Below are 18,645 nucleotides of genomic sequence, written 5' to 3' on the forward strand. Positions count from 1 at the left end.
TCATAGCCATATGTTTAGGTCCATGATTTTTTTTTCTTTGTTTGGGGTGGAGGGTGGATAGATGGCCTTAGACCTAGAGTCAAAGTTCACAAATGTTGTAAACATGCACTGAAGCATGCATAACCAGTGATGTACCGTAGGTGGAGGGTCAGTAGGTTCAAACTTCACTTTCAGGAATCACTGCATGAAATCACATTTCTAAATTAGTTTAATCATTTGACCTTACCATCAGTGAGTACACAGTCTTAAAATTAAAGATGATGAAAGATGACAAATTCATCATGATATCTTGGTGTAATTACTCTAAACAAGCAAGACCATTGTTTTTACCCCCTCTCTTCTACAGAGTACCAATGTGGGATATATCCTAGACAATATTAGGTTAGATGGAGTGTTTCCAAATCTCGAATGGGAGTGAAACTAGGAGTGAAGGTGGAGATAACATGCATATATCATGATTACACTTAAAATCACACTTACTCATAACCTCTTGCCAAATGTAACAATGACAATGTTGGTCAACGGAATATTTTCACTCTCTTCACTGAAGTTCTTTGTTGAATCATCAGTACTAATGTGCTGAAAAAGGTTAAAGTTAAAAAGATAAAAACAAAGTTTAAAATACTAAAGTCAAATGTACTGCATGCATAATTTCTGTAGAGAAGTCAATGATGAATCCCAAGTAGCAGTGCAAGAGGATATATCCAGTCAGAGAGCTTGAAATTCTGTTGCTGTGCTGCTACATTATGGGTTGACTTTTTAGAAGTCATTAGATACATTCAGCAGATTGAATGAATTCACTTTCATATTCTGGATCAATTTTAGGTCAGTGTAGTAACTATAATGATGTTTTGTTTCTGATATAACATAGAATTGTTAAGTTATGTTGGAGAAAATATAGACCACAAGAAAACTTTGAAGTGGAATTTACAGTCAGATTTAAAGTCAGTTTCCTCAGTGGTTGTGTGCTTCTTCCTCCATTAGAGACTCTGTAAGTTTTGTAACTCAGTCAGTGCAGAAACCACTGTTGCCAACTTTGTTGCTAGATTTACTGATTTATAAGACTCCCAAGGCAAATTAATTTCTCGAAATTAACTAGCGACAAATTGAACTACTTTTTCAGACCACGGGGAGAAACATTAATGTGTTGATTCCTACAGCATTTAGTGACAAATTGGTATGGTTGGTGGTGACGCACCTACTGTTTAATCCAAAGAACTCTGATCACAGTGCTTCACATATGGGGTATAGCCCCTCCTTCTGCTATGAGCACAGTGACAAATATGTATTCATTCAAACTGAAGACTTTTTTCAAGACTGAACCAATGTGAGTCAACAAAACAATGGAATTGGATTGGAGAAGACATGCTGCATTGTATATGGAGGAACAACTAAATGTGTCATTAAAAACATCAAATTTGACCGTTTTTGCTTGTGTATCAAGAGCAACTAGTTTGTGTTTTACTCCTGTTGGACCCAAGTAGGCCTTCCTGAAAAAACTAAACTATGTTAAACTAACATAGAGTTCTATTATAAAATCAAAACTAGTCAGAAAAACATTCACCAGATGGGACCAGCTCACCTGCAAATAAGCATGTGGTGTCAATGTAGTGAGGTTTTTGTGCAAGTAACAACTTTTTTTGGTACCACTCAATGGAGGGAAAGTACCTATCTTTCCCAACAAATGCCATCACTTGGTATATGAATGGTACTATACATGTTCCAGGTTCTAGGTCACAGCTAAAGTGTTTCAGTTTTTGGAACTACAGTTGCCACCATGCTTTTGGTGAGGTTAGATCTGTGATGAGTGCCTTTTTAGCCATGCTAGCAGTCCGCTCTTAGGATGGCAGTATCGGTTGTTTAGATGATTAAGTTGGTCCAGATCGTGTGAAGGTTGGCACTGATATTCACAATGCTCAGAGGATCAATCCTGGTGACTTTGGTGAGCCCCTTGAGCCTCGCACTTTTCATCCACTGAATCAGGCAGGCTGGCATTTTTCATTCAGAATTACATTTCTCAACAACTACAGGATGGTTTGCCATGAAATCTAGTACAAACATTCATCTTCCCCTAAGCATGAACCGTAGTATCCTTGGTGATCCCCTGACTTTTCATATAGATCCATTATAAGTTAAAACTAAATAAATAAATGTATCCAATTATTTAATTCATGACCAAATACCTGCAAAAATAATTAAGTAACACTTTCTATGAAGTCCATGTCCATAATGCATTACAAACATGCTTATATTGCATTATGATCTGCTTATTGCACTGTATAATTATAGTTATAAGCTCTCATAAATATTCATAATTCTTTATAACAATAATCATAACACATTAAAAGCATTTTTTAATGACATAAGGATCATAGTGTATTATAATTCTCACAGTTGCAATACATTATTTTACAATGCATTATAATCACTGTTATAATGCATTATAATGTGATTACAAGTTACTATGAGTGGTCATTAGGTGCTTTAAGTAAAGTGAGAAAAATATCATTAAATCTGTTGCCTCTTTCACAAATAGTTCCCGGTAAATTACTGGTATGACCTTTCAGCCACTGCTGGTGATTTTCGCTATTCACACATGTACCTACATTCAGGAATATCTCTGTCATGTGTCAAATTGTATTCAAGTATTCAATTTTTGTTCTGATCCGTTAAATACATAAATTAATTTTACAACATTTTGTGTGTTGTTCTTGCATAGTGTCACGGTGCAGGCACATGCCCTCTAGAGAGTAATGACCCCATATGACTAGACACGCTGGCCATTGGCCAATGGCTTAATTCATTGGCTGACTGGTTAGCATAGTCGTCTGTGGTTCAAGACCCAATGTGGGAACCTTCCTTCACCACACGCAAGTCCCCTTTACACAGCCTGTTCAAGGTGGGAACGTTGCACCTTTATTCCACCTCACTGTTCTGTATAAAAGGTACAGACAAGGAGTCGGGGGGCAGAGTTGCTCCGCTAATAAGCCGGCTACAGAGGTAGTCACAGAGCTGGATCAAGGAACAGCCGGCACAGTGAGATAGGGAGCTGACACTGTTGTGTTACACGTCATGCTTCTGAATCCAGAACACCGGCATGCTATGTGAAAGCACACAGGGGGTGCTTTTGCCGGCTTTGTTTGGTTCAGTGTAAAAAAGCAGAGGCGGTTTAATGATGGATCTTCTTTACAGCTATAATGCGGGATCTCTGTATAAAAGAGCCGATAGATTTAATGATATTTTTCTCACTTTACTTAAAGCACCCAGTGACTACTTAGAGTACCTTATAATGACATTATAATGCAATATAACAGTGATTATAATGCATTGTAAAATGATTATAATGTATTACAACTATGACAATTATAATACATCAGTTATAAATATCAGTGAGTGACGAGCAATTATGAAATATTATGATACTTGACCTTATAAGCCATTATAAAATGCTTTATGATGTGTTATGATTATTGTTATAAAGCATTATGAGTATTTATGAGTGTTTATAACTATGATTATACAGCACTATAAGCAGATTATAACACATTATAAGTATGTTCATAATGCATTATAGACATGGGCTTCATAGAAAGTGTTACCAATAATTACATTCCCATCAGCCTCAGCTGTACCTTGTGATCAGTACTAATTAGCATTGAGGTGACCATGGTAAACATCACCTGCTAAACATGTTAACATTATCACTGTCAGCGAGTTGATATTAGCATTTAACTCAAAGTGCTGCTGTACCAAAGTAAAACTCCGCTAGCATGGTTATAGACTCTTAAAATGTTTATATGTATAATAAAACATATATCTATATTTCTAAGTTGATTTATGGATATTTATCATCAACAGACATTGGACAAACAGCAGCCTGTGTAGGATATTTGGGCGTTCTGGTTTGACAAATTTTGACAAAGTTTGACACTGACAGGGTGTGATTTTGTGGTGAAAAAATGTATGATTAAATGTCTCTAGATGATCTTGTTTGTTTATGGTAATTATAGTGTATCAAACTTTGGCATTAGAATGCTACAAGTAGCATTTAAGATGACCCCTTAGTAATATTTTTTCTACCAGGTTTCACTTTAGCATCTACACCTGTGGTACCTTTGACTCAGATTATGTAAATCCAGACATGACATAAATTCTGCCATGACATTAGCACTGTGATCTTAAGCTTGGGGGAGGTAGGGATCCCAGGCAGCATCTGTGGCTGCTTGTCCCTCCTCCCAACGTGTATCTCCGCCTCTCCGAACTTCAGATCCTCCTCAGAAGTGTTGCAGCAAAGTCGGCTTTGGTTTTGGTGGGGGGGTGGGTGGGTGAGTGGGTGGGAAGGGGGGTTGTAAGTGGGGCAGAGAGAGTGCGCATACAGCAAATTGGCAGCTCCATCAAATTATACTGGCATTAAGGGGGTTTCGCAGGGCGTAATCCACACGCCAAAGCCAGCCCGCCCCTCCCTCCCTACAACATTTAACTTTTGTCGACGTAAACGCCACATTTCATGCTCTGCCATTAATCTGTCGGATTACAGGATGCAAGCAGTTTGAGCTGGGTTTGGGTGGGGGCATAGGAAACAGGGTGAGGGGTTGATTTGTAATGAATTCCCTCGATCTTGGCTTAATGTTGGGTGGCAGTTGGCAGAGGTAGCAGGAAGAGGAACATACCTCTTTGGTTAGGACCATGTGTAATCTTATTTGTTATCCTTTCTACAGACTCACAACTGGTCAGAATGTAAAGTTGAAACTATCTCTGCAGCAACTACAGTAGAATGAAAGATGTATGGAGAACTGCGCCCATCTGCTTCCATGAGATGGGAGTTATGACGGGGGGTGGAGTGATGTTCCTGGGGTTTGCTCTCAGAGGATAACCCACCTGGGGACAGCAAGGGAGAACAAGCTTGTCATACTGAGGGAGATTCTGCCCTCTCTCTCCTGGGTGTGGAGGAGCTCACAGTGGGGGTTAAGGAGGATCCAGGCATGGTTTCTTAGAGATGAAGTGCTCTAAGAATAAGTTGACACATGCAGGGTTTGAGAATGCCCTAGCACGGAGGGTGTGGTCCTCATCCTGGGGATAGAGACAAGAGTGGACCAGGTGGTAGTGGATTTTAAATAAAAACAGGTATCAGCCACTCAGCATGGTCTGTATCTAATGAGATCTAAAAAACTCATATTAAACTGTTTTAAAAAACAATTTACAATAGCGATTTGCTTGACAAAATTACAAAAGTGTGAACCTTTTTTTTTCACAAAAATTGTTAATGACCAAAAGATAATTGTTTTAAATATTTATACTAGCCTCAAATGCATCCGTACCATGTTAAATGACATGTACTCAGTGCAGTGATCACTTTGCAAGTTCACCAGCTGTCTTGAGTTTTAACATTTGGGATTAAGTCATCCACACAAAAAAATCACAAAAAGAAATTCGTGACATCAATTGCTTTTAATAATAAGAAGTATCAGTATCAATATCATGATTCCAGCCCTGGTATTACTTGGTATCGAATCAAAACCAAATTTCATGGCAGGGCCCACCCCTGGTTTTCACTAGTACTGACCAGGGCAGAGCAGGTGAATCAGGGCTTGTACAGCACTGCTTAAGGTAAGCTAACACTTACAGACCTCAAGTGAACTTGGAGAGAGTAAAAGTTTTTGATGGTACAACATTGACCTTCACCTACAACAGCCTCAGTTAAATTCACAACTGATTCTAAAATATATTTTAATAATCATTTTCTTGCATGCAGATGACAGAGAAAGGATAGAGGTTTTGAAAGTAACAGGCCTGCTCTGAGGGGAGTTTGTAGAGCGGAGAAGGGAGACTGGCATCTTTCTCCCTGTGGTGCTGACGGCCACTCATACCTACACGCCACCACTGTCACTGCTCTACCCTCGCTCGGGAATAAATTGAATGTCTGTGATCACACCATATATCAAGACAAATAATAAATCACCTCCTTCCCTCCTTGTGTCCTCGTCTTTGCTTCTTCCTCTTATATTTCTCCCCTTCCTCTGTTGATATGCATTCTGTTGGCTTCCCCTCTCCCAACATTATACTGTCTCTATCAGCCTTTTCAGCCGTCTCTGTTGTTCACTATCTGTGTTTCTGTTGCAGCCCCAGTCCTTATACTCTGCTCTATCTCTATGCTGTCGTGCCAGCTTGTACTGTGCAGAATAGAGTCCTCTGTTAAATGTGAGGCAGTGCAGATGTATAATCTTCTGCCACTTCTTGTTTCTAATGCAGACTTCTTACACATCTTTCTTATACTTACAGATGTACAGTCTACTGTATGCATAGCCTGCCTAGGTAGTGTGAAAGCAATGAATGTGTCTGTTTTCTCTATACTGCATGTACTATCATTGTCTATAATATGTAGTTAAAATGTCAGGAAATTCATTGTTAACATTTCAGTAGCACAGGCAAACAACTGGCCCCATCTTTGGACAAATGGACAATATACTTTGGAAGATATCCAAATCAATTGAGCCTACAAACCAATCAGCAAGTGACAAGTGGTTTGGATGGTAAAAAGATTGGGGTTTCTCCAAACTCCCCAATATTCTAGCCTTATTCCAGATTCTCTGTGTAAGGCCATTCTGCCATTTGAAGAAACAATCATCCAATCAGAGCTTTGGAGGCAGGATTAAGAATGGAGAAATCATCTGTCTACATAGGTAGCTAGCTAACTAGTGATATCCATGAACCTCTTTTAAGTCTACATATTTCTTTGATCGTTGTTGTAACTGCTCTAGCAACTGCTACCCGACAAACTATATGGCAATTCAATCAGGCTACGTAAGGCTAATTATCAGGCTATTAATTATGTGAACAACAGTTTAAACAGAGGATTAATTAAACAAAAAATGATTCTGCAACTGCATGGCATGATCTTCACCTTAAGTTTATTCATAAACTGACTGTGGTGGATAATGTTCAAGATAAATTTGACCTCTCCAGAACAACAAGCAAATTTTTTCAGTTTGAAAAAAGAAAGCAAATTAGCCAATTTGATTGGGGTGATCAGCCATTCAGGTCACAATAGTTAATTGGCAATACTGTCCTCCCTAGGAAAATAACAGCTTCAGATATTTTTTCAAATTCTAAATACAACCTGTGTTTCCTTTGATCTCTAGTGTGAATTATAACTCTTGACTGTCCAAAACAATGGCGGACATAGCATGATATTGTTTTATAACCTCAAAACCTAGTAAGGAGGAGGTCAGGGTGGATGGATGGGTCAAAAGAGCCATTACCACCGTTAGTTTCCTACTAAAAGTCAATGTTTGTACATATTTATTACTCTAATCATGATGACAAAGATTCCCCAACATTTACAAAATTGGATTTTTTTATGTCTAGATATGTAGAAAATCAATAACTGAAGTTGACAGGTTGGGAAGTAAATCACAGCAGTTCACAACATAACCCCTGAAATGCGTGGAGTGTATGTAGATGTCAGTGAAAGAGGATTCTAGGGGAGAATTTGTCCTTTGGGAAAACACTACAGTCCATAAAACTGTATTGTACATATGCGCAATTGGGCATTGGTGATGGAGGAGTCATGTTCAAAACCAGAGCATTGCAGCAAGTGTTCTGTCTTTTAACAGTAATTAAGATTCAGAGTACTCATGCAAACCATCTCACTAATACAGACAATAATGCCTTGATTTCTTGTACTTTATTATATAGTGCCGCAGACAGCTATACCAACAATAATATCATTTAAGAGACGGTTAAAAACACTGGAGGCCTTGAAGGTTGTAGTCAGCTTTATATATATACTGTAATGTGATTAAAATGTATTTCCCAGCACCTCCAAGCCATGACAAGTAACCTACACAAACTCCACAATGTCACAGAGCATCGCTGCTTCTTAGGAACGCCTGGGCCTCTCCGTCAAATTTTGCCGTGACTCAATTCTGGAGCTTCGTCACCCCTCCTAACTGATCTTAACACAGAGAGGAAAAGTATGGCTACAGGGTCGAGACTGCTGGTTGGAACTGCACGGAACAAGTCCTGACTACTTAAATCCACTTTGATCTGCGTTTCCTGGAGAGGGGATTGTCTGCTCGGTCCTGTGGTAGCACTTTTGTACCAGCCAGTGCTCTTTGCATCATCTCTCCCCGCATGAAGACGTCTTGCTTTGCCTTTCTCTCCCTCCTTTCTCTGTTTCGCTCTATCTCACACGGGCATGTGCACGCATATGCATGCAAACACACGTTCGCAAATCCACACACACATTTTCCTGTCATACACGTTCTCCCTCTCCCTGTCTTTCTCAGCCCCCCCAACTCTTTCTCTCTCACTCTCTCTATTTTCCCTTTGACTTCCACAGACACTAATTCCCTTTCTTCAAGGACAAGCATCTCACGGCACATCATCTGAATAAGACTTTGAGTCGCCGTGGCCTCCCAGGGCTTAAGTCCGCAGAGCCCTTCTTCCCGATCCCCTTTTTAATGTTCTAACACCAGCCTAGTGCCGTCAATAAATATTAACATCCAGAGGGATGAGATATGCTCTGGTTAGGCCGTCTGTTCACCACATGGGTCTCAGGGTGGCTGTCTCTCAGCTGATACTGAGGAAGGATTGTTGAGCTAGTGACCCAGACTTAAAGACCAAACACGCTTTGGGATTGTGCAGTTCTTGTAGATGCTATTCAGGAAATGTCTTCATCTGTTGGCTCACTAAATCAGATGATGTCAAATTGTTGTTTCAGCATGGGTGGGAAAATAAGAATTTTTACTGACTTAATTCTGGCTTTAGCTACATACAGAGCTTTAAGCAAAGTTGTTATGTCAACAGTGACAGTAGACTTAAAATAGATAGTCTTGTCAATTCATATCCTAATACCACTGCTGCCTATGAAAATGGGCAAAGTAGGTTTGAATTGGAAATTGGATTCCCAGCTGGTGTATGTTAGTTAAGAAGAGGACAGTACAACAATAAAGTAAAATATTCTAATACATTGTGCATGTGAATCTGCTGTAATTCAAGAATGATTCCACTTTCCCTCCAGCAATAATGATTACTTCTTCACTCTGGATGTGCTAAACTGCTGTCGTGCCATATGCATTTCTGGATTTGGGTTTCTTTTGTTTAATTTTTGTTTGTTCATTTGTTCATTCATTTGTTTGTTTCTTTGTTTGTTCTATTGATGGCATTTTCCAAGAGATGCTAAAGGTCATTGTGACTTTCAAAAAAATGTTGCATCTGTTATATTTTCATGTTATGTTCAGGCTTGCTGAACTTTGGGGTTTCTGTTTTTTTTTTTCAATTGAAATTTAACATTCATTCATTCAATACACTCTCTAAATTTTATCATGATTTGAGTTTGCAAGCCTTCAAAGGTTTTATTAAATGGCTCTCAGAAGCCTAAATTGGTAATACAAAACTCCATACACCAACTCTACTGGTATGTTGTGTCTCTTGTCAACCAATTTATATTGCTTATCCACTCTCTTTCTGAGCATGAGATGAGAAGATACATATCAATTTCATGTCTGTTTGTTAAATATAAAGCCGAGGCCAAAACTTGGTTAGCTTAGGTTAGCAGACTGGAGGCAGATGAAATGGCTGGGCTGGTGCTCTCCAAAAAGACAAAAATATGTCTGCCGACAACTCGGAGTTCACTAGTTTACACGTTGCATCTGGTTTGTTTAATCCTGACTTAAATAGAAATTTAAAACTGTTGCTTGTAGAGGGAGTTATATGCTGGAACTACTTTTTGCTTAACGACTGTCTGCAGCTTCCTTAAGTCTTGCAGTCACATTGAGGTTGCCTGTATAGGCCTGTATAGAGACCAAACCGGTGCTCACCAACTATATCTAGCAACCCACACTGCAGAAATGCAGAGATGCCACACAGAAGTGCATATCAGTATATAGTTACAGCAGATAACGCCCCCTATAACCATGTTTGGGTAGGGACTAAACAAACAAGCCAAAAATGTTCATTAGCGAGCTTTAGATGCTCCGGCAGGTGTGTTTTTGAACTAGGACAGAGTCAGACTACCTGTTTCAAGTATTTGTTAAACTAGGCTAACCATATCCTGGCTCCAGTTCTGTACTTCACACACAGACATGAAATTGATATTGTTTTTCTCATCTCACTCTTGTCTTATAGGTGTACTGCAAAAACCACTAATCAGTCATCAAAGTTTATGGTCTTGAAATCAAAAAAGATGGAGTTAGGAGTGACTGAGTTAAAAGTCAAAGCATTGCCTAACCGATAAACTTTTGTATCGCAGGAGTATCAGTGAGGGTAAGCATTTCCATTCATTATTTCATATTGTGGGACTTAAACATTGCATAACTCACAGAAATGGAGTGATCAATCAGTATAACCATGTTAAAAAGCCTGATTCATTGATATAAAATAACTAGGAAACACAAATGGTATCAGAAGTTCTCTCTTGTAATCAAATCTAATGTGAATTAAGAAGACAAACCTGAAAACACTCAGCATTTTAAAGTTTCCCCACCCATACAGTACAAGCCTTGGCCTGATGACTGTAACTCCAGCAGCTACCGCCACAGGATACTGTCACACTCAGTCCTCTTCCCTTGTCCCTGACTCCCAGCTCCCACCCTGAGCCCAGATTCATTACAAGCTGTGGCCAGGGTATTAAGATACGGCCGCATTAACAAAGTTGTCTCTGTATCTTAATTGAATCTACCCCCGCCAGAGCCGAATCTGGATTATGTTTACCTGAAATATAAGCGGCTCGGCAGACGGAACACGGCCCCACTGATAAAACACTGGGTTGTCCCCCCCTCCCCAATCCTAATCCCCAACTGTAATTTGTTCCTCGATGGATGTAGCCGCAGCGATGGGAACCCCTGATTGGGATTCATTCCAAGAACAGGGAAAGCATCTGCAGGTAAGTTCATCTATTAAATAGAGAAGGTGTGTGTGTGTGTATGTGTTTCTATGTGTGCAGGAGGTCCACATAAACTGTGCATGGATCTGACTCTACATCCACTTTAAACAATATTCAATTCTCTGCTCCTTTCATTGTGTAACAGCTTTCTCACAGGTTCATTTGAAGAATTCATGGAGGTTCGTCATTGCCTTCCAAAACAAACCATATGAGATGTCTGGGGCCTCCATTGGGAAGACAACATGCCCAAAGGGCACATATCTAAACGACAAAATGTGTGTCAATGCCTTCCAAACAGCGAGGTTAAGAAGAGACTGTGGTCATAGTTAATATAAAATCCAAGTTTGATTACCCCATGCCCAAGTGGTCTAAGGCTCTGTAATGTGAAATGTTTCTGTTTCAACTGTGGCTGGAGACCTTTGTTGCTTCTCATTCACATTGCTTTCTGTCTGGCTACTATCAAAAAAAGACCGAATCAGTCAGATGGAATACAGCTCTGTGTTAAAAAGAGATAAAAATTCCCTCTTTCACCCCTCCCATGGGGGGTGGTGGTGGTGTGTCCTCCTCAAGCTTGGGTCCTCTACCAGAGGCCTTAGAGTTTGAGGGTTCTGCGCAGTATCTTAGCTGTTCCTAGGACTGCGCTCTTCTGGACAGAGACCTCGTTGTACCTGGAATCTGCTGGAGCCACTCTCCCAGTTTGTGGGTTACAGCCCCTAGTGCTCCAATTACCACTGGCACCACTGCTGCCTTTACTCCCCACATCTTTTCGAGCTCTTCTTTCAGCCCTTGGTATCTTTTTCTTCTTGTGTTCCTTCTTCCAGATTACATGATTTTTAGTGGAGGGTTTGGTTTTGACAACGAAGTTTGAAGTTTGTGAAGATGAGTGTGTTTAGAGTTTTGGGAATCACAATTTGCTGTGATTAGTCATGATTAATTTCTTTTCTTCTTCTTAATATTGAAGCTTGTAATAATGGATATTAAAATGTAACAATCAACACCAAGGAAGTATATTTAAATACAAGTACTATTGTTAATAGCATCTTTTTAACTTTGAACACAGATTCTCTCCTGTGAACTACAGATTTCCATTAAAACCATCAAGGCCATTGACTGTCATATTATTTCTTATGTGCACTAACAGAAATAATAACAAAACTCAGGCCTATATGTTAAAGTGCCAGTTGAATTTCAAAACCATCAAGGCCATTAAAATTAGATATCAGCTTAGAAGTCCATTATTTCTTATATGTACTAATACAAATGTTATTTAACAACAATAAATATGTTCCATGTTCAAGTGCCAGTTGAATTTCAAAGGCCACAATAGTCCATGCAAATATGAAACAAGAACAAGGAAAGATTCTGATTCACACATGGAAGACACAGAGAGACAGAGAGAGTTCAAAGGGACCCCTTTCCCTTGCCAAAATTTAACCTATCTATAAATAACCTAACATGGTTGGTACCAACCATGCCTTAGGTCATGTAGTTTCATATGATACCAGTATCTTCACTCTATCTTTAATACTGAGCCAGCTGTGGCCTCTGAAAGACAGTAATGTGTTAATCCTGTTAATTTTTTAATGCCTTAAAACGTGATAATTAATTCAAAAGTTAACGTGTTAATTTTGACAGAAAGAGGATAGATAACCAAACTACAACGAAATACATTAAATCAGAGAACAGTCAGTGCAAAAATTAAGTGGGTTTCTCTAAACATATGTAATAAAGTAATGAAATCTACCAGTAAGTACATTTAATCAGACACTCATCTGGTGTTGCTATTATTAAAACTGGCCACTACAAGTGGCTATAACTTCTACCTGTGTCCTTTGTACTTTTTATTGTTGTTAATGGACAGGGTTACACCTGTTAACTCACTGTAGTGGCCTGTTTGAAAGTTAATGCGTGCTTGTTTAACATTCATTCTCCAAGAGCAATGGTTCCCAACCTTTTTGGCAAGTGACCCCTTAGAATATCTCATGCATGTGTCTGTTGGTTGTTACCAGGTGGTCGGCTGATTAACATTTTCAGGGGCCCAAAAACAAATTCCAGTGTAAAAAACATTACAGGACTTTACAGAAAACAAATCAAATTTTATGTAGTATTAATGTTTTTTTCTATTGTCTCGTGATCTTGCAACCACCAGTGTGGGAACCAATATTATATTTATATTATACAGTATATACAGTATATACAGTATATACAGTAAATGTACAATAATATACTGCAAGAATAGACACAGTTCTATCTGACACTTAGCACTAATTGCTTTGACACCATAACTAAATCTCTGTTCATCTTCAGTGGACTATGTTACTACAATATTCTCCTGATGTGGTCACCCCACTGTATAATTTCCCTGTTGCTAACAATCACCTGTGGGTTCCCAAGCTTCTGAGCACCCACGGAGGACAGTCTCTTTGTGGAGTAATCTGGCTTTGATAACATTAACATTTTGTTGAAACTGTAATCTATTTGTCTGTTGTGCTTGATATATGAAGTATTTTAGCTGAAAAAAGTCACATCTTATCATTTATGATGCTAATAGCAGGAATAGCCAAGCTAAGGAGAGAGCCACAGTGTAATACCACCTTGCTCAAGGGTATATTCCACCCTGGGACTGACACTCCACACCCCCTAGCCAACACACACACACACACACAGAGACTCTGCAGAGTCTGGCTGGAGACCAGAGGCCTACAGTGGCACAGTTCCTGTGTGTGTGTGTGTGTGTGTGTGTGTGTGTGTGTGTGTGTGTGTGTGTGTGTGTGTGTGAGTGTGTGTGTGTGTGTGTGTGTGTGTGTGTGTGTGTGTGTGGAGGATGGACATGCCACCGTTGGTGGGTCCTATATGAGGGATGGCTCTGGATGGTGACAGTAGGCAGGGGGCAGGTCTTCACCTTTTTGTCCTTCACAGGGCACCATCCCTGCACAGCCCCTTTCCTTAACCCCCTCAACACCACATCCACCTCCACCTTTTCCCACCCTCAACCCCATGCCCTCTAGTTGATTCTGTCTTTGTCAGGTGAAGGGTAGGACACTGATGCACTCTTTTGTTTTGTGTGTTTTTTATGAAAAATACAGAGGAGGAAAAAGATATTCTATTTCAACCAGTGGTGAAATGAGCAGCAGAAGTAGGAGAATCAACAGGGAGTTAGGCAACAAGGATTATTAGATAATGAAAAAGTTATAAATGCAGCATAGTTCCTCTGCATGTATCAGATATAGATCCACAGCCCTTTGAGGTTTGTAACTTAATTCAAACCTCTTATCATTGTGCTTGAGTGGTACGCTTCAGAGTTGTGTGTGGTCTCATTCATTGGTATATTTTTATTTAAAAAGCCTTCCCGGGTAAATATGTTTTATTTTTGTCAATGTATCTCAGCACACCTATGTCTAATGCTCAGACAAAGCTTCATGTTCTCTGAAGCCAACTGGAATATTCTGTAGAAGAAAACTAAATTGAAGAAGTGCTGTGGTAAATGACTCAAATGGTAATTGTCTCTGTTGTTTTTGGTCTATTTGATATCGTTGTGTGATTTGTTTTGCATGTCTTCCATTCAAAAGAGGTCTCCAAGCTCAATGGCACATACAGTACCTCTTTAAATAATAATGCATATGGCAGTCACTTAAGCCAATCACTCAACCAGGCCACTGAGTTGTAAAAATGAATATATGATGTTTGAGAGCTTGTTATGTTTTCTCCTGCAGATGTGTGAGCCAGACTTGATGGAAGCAGCAAAGTCACCTGGGTTATAATGATTAACATCAGAAAACTGGCTTCTGGCAGCTGACCTACTTTGATCACATAAGTTTCTGCGTACTAAAGATGCCACAAATCATGCCTGACAATGTAAAAATGTCTGCCTGAGGTACAGTAGAGGTTTGAATGTTGGTCATAAGACTCATTTCTCCAAATATACATGGTAAGAATTACCAATAGTTGAATACTACATGTATCAATTTTAAAGACCTCTGATTCATCACTAATTTAATCGTCAGAACACAAAATAATAGGTTTTCAATCCAAATTCCAGAGTTTCTGCATTTGAGGTTTATCTTTTTATGTGACATATTTAAAGGAATACATTGAAAATCTTTTGACTATAATGTAGATTAACAACAGATGAATGGATTATGCTGCAGGAGAGGTTTTAGAAGTTACTGTGGGTGTTTTATCACATTGAGTCAATACTGGAATGTAACTGCTGTGAATCCAACCTGACTGCAGCTGCTGTCCTCTCCGAGGGAGCACGATACAAACTTTTTAAAGCCTCCTACATCCCACAGGCAAAATGTAAATTTTTGATGGAATATCCCTTTAAACTGCTGCTGTCACAGTAGTGGTCCATATTTTTACCGTCACACTGATTGTACATTTGTGCTCTGACTGTAGACACTTTAAAGCTCTAATTGTACAAATACTCTCCAGGCATGGAGAAAGGCTAAACAATGATACTTCAGTGTGTGTGTACACACTCAATAGTCTCAGCTCAGGGCTGGAGGGGCCACTTTGACAGCTTCCTTATTCTAGACCTTCTACAGGCAAGGAAACAGGTGCTGGAGGCTACACACACACACTCCGCACTCTATCCACACACTCTTATCTCCAGCAGGAGAGCTTAAGATAGAAAGCACACTGTACAGTAATTACCTCCTCCCTCCCTCTCTCTCCCCCATCCTCGACTACTTCTCCACTCTCTCATCTTCCCAACTTTCCCATCCCCCCCCCCCCCCCCAACCCCCCCACCCCCTGTGGGACATCTCCATCCTCCTCCCTCCTGTGGGCCCATCCCTCTGCCTACCTACCCGCTCCACCCCTTCCCCCCTCCCACCTCCCGCTGGCCAAGACTAAGCCATGTGTAGCCTCGCTGCTGGGATGTCATAGACAGAGAGACAGAAGGCCCCCCGGGGCTTCATGGCGAGCCAGGCGCAGTCGGCGTGCACTCGACGTGATGCCGCCTCTCCTCGGGTGACAACACTGCATCCTCGGCGGTCGCGCTAACCCCCCACTCCCCTCTGCTTCCCCGCTCTGTCTCCCATTCCCCCCGTCCCGAAACAGATGCTCGGGATGAGGGCGGGCGCCAGTCATGGGGGACGTGGGTTAATTGGGGTAGTAGTGGGGGTTAATTTCAATTAAAACTTCAACTAATGGAGGTCAGGGAAGCATCTGCAAACACCTGATTAAAACAAATGGTCCTGCCAGTCAAAACTTTATCTTGGTCAGCCTCCGGCAGAGTGTCCTAGAGTGAGAAGGAAAGAACAAAAAAGGGGGAGCAGGCAGAGCTAGAGAGAATGACTAATTGGGGGACACTTGTTAGCACAACATCTGCAGGGAGATCAGTGAGTTAAGACTGTTTCTATGTGTGTCTGTTTGTGTATGTCTGCCTGTATGTTAACATGTTTATTAGGGTTCACATGATGGAGGTTTTTGGAATCTGATGATAATATTTTGGCAATTAAGGAAGCCAATGTTCTCAACACATGATCTTTTTTCTATTTATATTTTTTATTTGACTGTCTCCTTGGTGGAGAAACATTTTTGAGCAGCTTTTTACATATTGTATTTCACTAAAATGTCTTCATTAAACACAGGATAAACTAAACTCAAAGTAGTGGTTTATTGCATTCTATCACAACCCACAATTTAAAAGTGTCAGATAGAACTAACATACTGATAATTAGAGCTGAAGTGATTAGTCAATTATTCAATTAGTCAGTCAACAGAAACTTAACTGTCAACTATTTTGGTTTGCTCTATAACTGTTAGGGGTGTAACAGTATACAAAATCCACAGTTCAGTATGTACCTTGGTTTCGGGGTCATGGTTTGGTATAGCAGGAAAAAAAAGAAAGGCAGAAAATAACATTTTGGTCTTTTATTTTAATAAATGTAAACATCCAACAATGGCTCATTGGCCAAAACTATTACTGAAACAGTTTAGTTGTGCTGCAGTGGAAAAGGAAAACAAGATTCCTGTTTCTGCAGGGAGTCAGGACACCTGCTGACAGATGTTTTATTCTGATTTATGGTCTAACTGTATGTGAACTAGTTCAAACTAGCTCCACCTCCAGCAGCTACAACAGTAACATGCTGTTTACACACTGATGCTTCAGTATTAATAATCTAATGATGTCATATATAATAATATGTGGAAAAATTTAAAGCCATGTTAAAAGTCCATGTAACTGAGAATTGCAGCTGCCTTATTTGAGCTGGATTTAGTCTTTTCCTTGAGTGTTTGATGTTCGTATTCCCTATCTGTTGTGCTTTATTTCTACTTAAACTGTAACTGGGGTGCTGTCTTGGCCAGGTCTCCCTCAGAAAAGAGATTTCAATCTCAAGGGACTTGAGATTAAATATCAGTCAGAGGGACCATACCGCTACTTTTACTTTCATACTTTTTAACTATATGTCTCTCTCAGAACTGGTTCTTGTCAATCTGATGGCAGCAACACTACAAGGTAACCGGGGTAAACAGGCTACCTTGGCTAAGCTGGCTAGTACACACCCATGAGCATGGTACAGCTAAGTGGTGCACTGCCAGAACATTCTGGGTGGAACTCGCGCTCTAGAATTATTTGGGTCATGTGGCGTATTATTTTACACTCTATAGGCCAAATGATTATTGATTGTTTTTTCCAATTAATCAATTAGATTAAATGACTATTGAAATAATCATTACATAGATTCACAGATAATTTTGTTATTGTTAGAGCCAGTGTGTTTCTGAGGGTGGTAAGGAAGGGTCATGGGCTTGTTAAAATCAAAAGATTTAATTCTATCTGGAGCATGAATGTGCCCATCAAATTTCATTACAATCTTTCTACTAGAATATGAGATATCCAGTGAACAAATGAACTTGACAATGGAGAAAAGGTCACTGATTGTCTAAAATGAAGAGGAGCATGCATGTGTGTAGTGAATTATCAAATAATTAAATTATATATCTTGTGCAAGTGGAAATTGTGGCCCGATAGTGGTGGTAATAGAAAAGTTGGGTGGGCACCAATAACATTAGGATTCATCATCTGGGAAGCATGATATGTCCATGTCCATACCAAATGTTAGATGTTTTAGAAGCCTGCCAATCAGAAGGATGGAGACAGTAGGTTGTTTACATCTTTCTTTAAGCTAATGTTTTCATGCAGGCAGAGTTGAGCATGTCAGTAGAATATGTTTCCATTCTCCAAATCACCAAACATGAAAACTTTTCAGTAGTTGGGATGCATGACAAAATGTCAAGAGATATTGTCAAGAGGTCCTCTGTTGAGCAGCATTGAGATGGGACACAAAGCAAATTTCTTCTTGATATATCTGTGCAAATTTGATGACTGTTTGTGTATTTATTTACTACAAACAACCAATGGCGCAATGTACATGCAGATTTCAGGCATGTTCAACTCTGCTTAATCTAAAAACTCACTAACAACTCCAGCTCTTTTTTATTTTTTGTTATTTACCTCAACTTTGTCTCCTTTTCATATCATCTCTGTTAATTCATCAAGTAGAATCGGAAAGCCTTGGGATACGTGTGTTTGTAGGTAAGGTTGAATAATTTTCAAGAGTGAATCCACATCTGTTATTATCCATTTGCATCTGGGCCAGTAGTTGATCAGGACCAAAGCGTTGGACAGAAAGACAGTGCCATCCTCAGGCAAGCCAATATGCAAATATCTCATTAGTTTAAGTAGAGGCTTCCCACAGATAACCACTGTAGTATTTATCACTTCTACAAAAATGTAATTAGTCAAATAT

The sequence above is a fragment of the Thunnus maccoyii genome, chromosome 6 (assembly GCF_910596095.1).
Source record: "Thunnus maccoyii chromosome 6, fThuMac1.1, whole genome shotgun sequence".
Taxonomy (NCBI): Eukaryota; Metazoa; Chordata; class Actinopteri; order Scombriformes; family Scombridae; genus Thunnus; species Thunnus maccoyii.